This window comes from Cibotium barometz, chromosome 30 (genome assembly GCF_041138505.1).
Source record: "Cibotium barometz isolate CiBa-2024 chromosome 30, ASM4113850v1, whole genome shotgun sequence".
In the NCBI taxonomy this organism is placed as follows: Eukaryota; Viridiplantae; Streptophyta; class Polypodiopsida; order Cyatheales; family Cibotiaceae; genus Cibotium; species Cibotium barometz.
The window spans coordinates 49576113-49583458 of record NC_141075.1 but is presented as its reverse complement, the minus strand read 5'-3'; positions in this window follow the sequence as shown (position 1 = coordinate 49583458).

The window sequence follows — 7346 nt, the reverse complement described above, 5'->3', positions numbered from 1 at the left end:
GTTGAAAATTCAATAAACTCACATGTATCACAAAAAGAAAAAGGGAAGGTGAATCAGCCATTCATAATGCTTGATGTTTTGGCAGGTCATTCTTTTATTGATGGGATAGTGGCTTAGAATAGAGCCTTGATAAGGACTATTGTTGTTACACCAGGTGTACAAAGAGCCAAAGTAGTCTTGAGAACAATTGAAAGTGATCCAAGTGTATATAGGTCTACGAGGAGGACGTGTTGAGATATAATGAGTATATAACCCATCATTATTATGCATATATGGCCAAAGCAATATAAGAGATTGAGCCCACATGTTTTAAGGAGGCACTTGGATATAAGAATTGGAAAGATGCCATGGATGAGGAGATGGTTTCATTGGACGCAAATGAGATATGAGAGTTGGTGCCTTTGCCTAAGGAGAAGAAGGCAATTTTGTTTACGGAGTATACCTACATGTAAACTGTCTCTTGATTCCCTGGTTTCTCAAGAAATCACTGAACTCACTTAAGAAATACTCTCCCCCACCATCTGATCTCGAAAATTTTATTTATATGTCTTTTTACTTCTCGACCAAGACTTTAAATCTCTAAAAGTGAGCAAACACCTCACATTTCTCCTTCATGAAATAAACCCACACTTTTTTAGTGTGATCATCAATGAATGTAACATAATATCTGCAACCTATAATTATTGTAGTCTTAGTTAGTCTCCATACATCTGAATGTATAAAATCTAATAGCCTTGCACTGACATGCTTTTCATATGGGAAAGCATGTTTGGCATGCTTACCAAGGTAGCATGCTTCACATGCTGTATACATACCATTAACCTTAAACTTTGACAAACCTGCAACAATATTTTGGGCCTGCATAGACTTCAGTCTGTATATTCACATGACCAATATTTTGGTCCTGCATAGACTTGAGTTTGTATATTCACATGAGCAATGCGCTTGTGTTATATGTCAATATCTGCAACAATGACAAATGTTCTCTGATGATCCTTTGCCAAAGAGATAAACGAAGAGATCTCAATCCCTAGATGGAGGCAAGAAGAGATGGTCCTTCGCGATGCTTCTTTCTCACAAAAGGTGGGAAAAGAAGAAGCTAATGCAAAAGAAATCACACCTATCCAAACAAGCAAGTAAGAATATGTAAGGTCCCTCCCAAGTCATATATGTATCTCTTTTAATATAGATTTCAAGAAGGAAAGAGAGTGCACTTAGAGAAGAGTGAGACAATAATGCAAAAGAAATCACACCTATCCAAACAAGCATGTAAGAACATGTAAGGTCCCTCCCAAGTCATATATGTATCTTTTTTAATATAGATTTCAAGAAGGAAAGAGAGTGCATTTAGAGAAAAGTGAGACAATAAGGCTAGAAACATTAGGAAAGTAATAGAGTAAAAATATTAGCTCCAAAAATCCTAAAAGAAATAGAAAGACAAGAATAGTTCTATTAGAGATAAGTATCTCCAAAAATAGAATTTGGAATTTAGGTGATCGGAGATCATATTTAGAGTACTTTTACATATTTAGACTCCATGCATACTAAAAATGTGGAAAAGTAACGCGTTTCTAAAGATGGCATGTTTGCGGCTATATACAGACGTTTTTGCCTATTCTACTCGTGTGATGGCTTGTAGACCAGATGCCTTCTGGTTCTTTTGAGTGGTTACATAACCATATTCTGAGTTTTTACCAGAGAGTTATGGCCAAAAAAATTCTCTAATTCTATCAAGGTCTCTACATAAGGAAACTATAAGAATGCAGCTAGTTAGCCACAAGGCGATTCTAGACCTTGAGATGCATGTGTCCCTTTATTCTTATCTAATATCTTGGAAAAGAAAGCTAGCTTGCTATGACCTTTATGAGAAAGATACTACTACTCCATAGCCTTTCTTTTAAAGAAAGAATAGTATGCCGTAGCCCTGCAAGAGAAGGCTACTTTGCCGTAGACCTTCGAAAGAGAGAAAAGTCAGAGTATGAGTAAGATGAGATAAAGCTTGGGTATGATCGGATGATTTCAATCGTAAGAGAAGGTATTAGAAGACTCTCTATTCTCATATATCAAGTTCTGAAACTCTTATTAGTAAGCAAAGACAACGATAAACGATAAATTTCTATAAGGTACATATATATATTATTTTTCAATTATATATCATTCTTAGGGGTTGAGGTATGGCCTTGGCTTCTCTATTAATTGTTAATAGTGATCTATTTGAATGATTTACTAGTTAAAGTTTTTATTCTTTTAAACAACATCATATGCCTTAGTAAAGAATGTCTTATCGCAATCTCAAGTTGAAATGCTAAAATCTTTGTGAAAGGGTTGTTTTCTTAAGAAGGTAACGTGGATTCTAGTCCTATGGTTTAGTTGAGTAAATGGATTGTTATCTTGGTTAAATTAAGGTACATGTACAACTTCTCCTTGCCTTGACGCTACCTTGTTTCTTGTGCTTGTGTAGCTGGCAAACGGCGGAGACGCTAGTAAGACCCAGAGTCGGCCCATAGTATCCCTCATACCATTGGGAGAATGAGGTTCACCGATTGGATTGTGATGCTGTCTAGTTCTGATGAGGGCCCAGGCTAGTGCGGTGAATAAGCCCACCCTAGTGCATAGACATCCCTCTGAGGGGTGGGAGGATCGAGCGACGAAGCCTGAGAGGGCGACAGGCTGCCTTGAGTCCTCATCGTCGCCAGCGGGCCGACGATGAGGTGTATGGTCCCGTAGGGTTTTGCCCAGCATGTAGAGGCTAGAAGGCCAAATTCTAGATCATCGGTAGTATAAAGGAAAAGAATAAGAGAGCAGGTTTGGCTTGTATGAAATTGATTCTTGTATAAACTTTTTTTATAAATCTTGTCTTTGGCATTATATTACTATTGAAAGAGGCTGTTTTAACGAACCTTGTGAAAAGGGCCTTAATTAAGGAACATGTTTATTTATGTCAAACAGTGTGGTAGGATTAATTAGAAAACAAATTAACGCGTGAGTAGGGTGGAAAGTGGGAGGATGGAATGCCCCAACGGCACCATCCTACGGACGGGTGGACTCGATTAGTCGGGTAGCTTTCCAATAGATTAAGTGAGCCCTACGCTAGATAAATAGGTTCTCGAACAACTCTATTCTAGGAGACTAGGCTGTGCCTTGCATGGATGAGGGAAAAAAGCATCTCTAGGAATTAAGATTAGTAGTTGCCCAAATTATGATCAATTACCCTATGGGTAATTTGACTTTTAGAAGACCACGCTCCCCCTATGGGATAGGACTAGGTCTTACCTACAAATCGTATCCTTGAATCTTTACATGGTCAAGGTGTCCATGAGTAGGAAATTTTTCTCCAAGTTAAGACTTAGTAGACTATATTAAGTGTTTCCCCTATTTTGGAAGGGGGTAACCTTACAATTGGTATCAAAGCCGATCTTAGTTCCTAGGATTTATTATTTGAAGATTAACTATCAAGGGATTAAAACAAGTGATTGTTTATTATATGAGGACGAATCAATCATCTCTACTGGCCATAGAAGTGGTTTGAATATCCTCACATGTTGAGACAATCATCCTATGAAATTGTGCTTGTATCTTGGGGGTGCACATGCAAGATATTTGTACAATAAAATTTTAGAAATAAGATTGGGGAGGAAAACCTTTTGAGAAAAAACATAGGGTGATCAAATTAAGAAACTAGTGAGAGACTGAATGACTAGAAGGATAGACTGAAACTTTGTTTAGAGAAATTTTCAAGATATATCTCATTAATTTGCATATTCTAAATTATTAAGATTATAACTCCATTAAGGTTTGAATAGTTGACGTGTGAATGCCATCCATTGGATGCTTTACACTAGGACTATCATCCAAGATCTTGAACCCATCTCAGACAAACATGGGTTTAACTTCGGATGTGTAATTCCCAGAGGATCATGCTTTAGATGTGTTAATCCCAAGATACTAGATGTGTAATTTTCAGAAAACTAATCATCTTAGACATGTTAATCCTGATAATCTTTGGATGTATCAATCCCTAAGGCACCAGATGTGTAATTCTCAAAAAATGAAGATCTCAGATGTATTAATCCTGAGTGTCTTCAGATGTGGTGCTATGATAAGTATTTGATAGTTTTGAACTTTTCATGGATACAATGAAAGAAGCAAGTTCACCCTTTCTCATCTAAAAATAGTAAGAAATGCTGAATTAGTTGGAAGCAATGTTGTCAATCCAACCATTGGAACCAGAATCAGTTATGGGATGCAATGAAAGTACACCTTCGTGGAAGGTTTTGTCCTCCAGGATTTCGAGAAGATAAAATGAATAAATTTTTGGAGCTAACCTAAGGAGGGAAGACCCTGGAAGAATACCACCAAAATCTTGCTAAAACTTTTTCGATTAGCTCCAAAGATGGATGAGGTAACTCTTCTCCATCGATTCATTTGGGAAGTTTAATCTACCTTTGAATAACCTCGTCAAGAATGCAAAACCATCCTCTATTTCAGAAGCCATAATTATAGCCAAAGACTATGATAGTGTTTTTATATAGAAATTGTCAGGAAGGACATGAGTCCTTCCATGTTAATCAAGAAGAGGTCCCCTAATTCAAGAGGAACATCAAGCCCACCCTTGGCTACAAGGAATCATGAGCTAGAGAAAAATTAGTTCAAGAAATAGGGATAGCAGGATTAAAGATAATCGAATTCAACAAGTATTTCTATGAGTAAATAGAAGAGGATCGGTGCAAGATTCATGTGAAGTAATGTACACGATGAATAGAGGTATTCTAGAACACGATACTAAGATTATGCAATTGCTAAGGAATTCGTAAGGAAGGATTATGATTTTTTTTATAAAAAGGTTCATATCGTATGAGAGGTATATGGATGCATAAACTTAGGATAATAAGGCCAATTAACTTTAGAATAATAAAGACCATTTGGGGGCACAACAAAACAAGCCAAACACATGAAATAAGAGACTCTTTAGGAAAAAAATTTAGATAAAAGAAGATTTCTACCTAGTAGGGACACCACTTTGGAAGAGATAGGAGGATTTACTTAGATACTACCCCAGCTCACGAGATGAGAATATCTCGAATCTTTTAAGTGGGGGAGATTGTAAGGTCCCTCCCAAGTCATGTATGTGTCTCTTTTAATATAGATTTCAAGAAGGAAAGAGAGTGCACTTAGAGAAGAGTGAGACAATAAGGCTAGAACATTAGGAAAGTAATAGAGTAAAAATATTAGCTCCAAAAATAGAATATGGAATTTAGGTGATAGGAGGTCATATTTAAAGTACTTTTACATATTTAGAGTCCATGAATACTAAAAATCTGAAAAAGCAATGCGTTTCTAAAGATGGCGTATCTACAGCTATATACAAACCTTTTTGCCTATTCTACTCATGTTGGCTTGTAGACTAGATGCCTTCCGGTTCTTTTAAGTGGCTACATAATCATATTTTGAGTTTTTATCAAAGAGTTATGGCCAAAACAAGTCTCTGATTCTGTCAAGGTCTCTACACAGGGAAACTATAAGAATGCAGCCACAAGGTGATTCTAGACCTTGAGATGCATGTATCCCTTCATTCTTATCTAATATCTTGGAAAAGAAAGCTAGCTTGCTATGACCTTTATGAGGAAGAGACTACTACTCCATAGCCTTTCTTTTAAAGAAATAATAGTATGCCGTAGCCCTGCAAGAGAAGGCTACTTTGCCATAGACCTTCGAAAGAGAGAAAAGTCAAAGTACGAGTAAGAGGAGATAAAGCTTGGGGATGATCGGATGATTTCAATCGTAAGAGAAGTTATTAGAAGACTCTCTATTCTCATATATCAAGTTATGAAACTCTTATTAGCAAGTAAAGACAACGATAAACGATAAATTTCTATAAGGTATATATATATATATTGTTTTTCAATTATATATCATTCTTAGGGGTTGAGGTATGGCCTCGGCTTCTCTATTAATTGTTAATAGTGATCTCTTTGAATGATTTACTAGTTAAAGTTTTTATTTTTTTAAACAATAGCATATGCCTTAATAAAGAATGTCTTATCGCAATCTCAAGTTGAAATGCTAAAATCTTTGTGAAAGGGTGGTTTTCTTAAGAAGGTAACGTGGATTCTAGTCCTATGGTTTAGTTGAGTAAATGGATTGTTATCTTGGTTAAATTAAGATACAAGTACAACTTCTCCCTGCCTTGACACTGCCCCATTCTTGTGCTTGTGTAGCCAGATAACGGAGACGTTAATAAGGCCCGGAGTCAGCCCATGGTATCCCTCATACCATTGGGAGAATGAGGTTCGCCAATTGAGGCGAGTGATTGTGATGCTGTGTAGTTATGAGGGCCTAGGCTAGTGCGATGAATAAGCCCACCCTAGTGCATAGACATCCCTCTGAGGGGCAGGAGGATCGAGCGACAGAGCCTGAGAGGGCGACAGGCCAGCTTGAGTCCTCCCGCCAGCAGGCCGACGATGAGGTGTATGGTCCCGTAGGGTTTTGCCTAGCATGTAGAGGCTGGAAGGCCGAATTCTAGATCATCGGTAGTATAAAGGAAAAGAATAAGAGAGCCGGTTTGGCTTGTATGAAATTGATTCTTGTATAAACTTTTTTTATAAATCTTGTCTTTGGCATTATAGTACTATGGAAAGAGACTGTTTTAACGAACCTTGTGAAAAGGGCCTTAATTAAGGAACATATTTATTTATATTAAACAGTGTGGTAGGATTAATTAGAAAAAAAATTGACTCGTGATGAGTAGGGTGGAAAGTGGGAGGATGGAATGCCCCGACGGCACCATCCTACGAACGGGTGGACCCGATTAGTCGAGTAGCTTTCCAACAGATTAAGTGAAAGCCCTACGCTAGATAAATAGGTTCTCGAGCAACTCTATTCTAGGAGACTAGGCCAGCGCCTGTGCCTTGCATGGATGAGGAAAAAAAGCGTTGTCTCTAGGAATCAAGATTAGTTGTTGCCCAAATTATGATCAATTACCCTATGGGTAATTTGACTTTTAGAAGACCACACTCCCCCTGCGGGATAGGACTAGGTCTTACCTACAAATCGTATCCTTGAATCTTTAGATGGTCAAGGTGTCAAACGAGTAGGAAATTTTCTCCAAGTTAAGACTTAGTAGACTATATTAAGTGTTTCCCCTATTTTGGAAAGGGGAAACCTTACAGAACACAATAGCATACAAGCAAGCAAGAAGAGGGAACACAATAGCATACAAGAAAGCAAGAAGAGGGAAGAAGGAGAGCTCACAAGAAAACTATTACAAGGAAAGGATCGTGTATTGCTTATTGTCAAAAATAACTTATATATAAGTAACTAGATTGCACACTAGGCCGACTAAACTT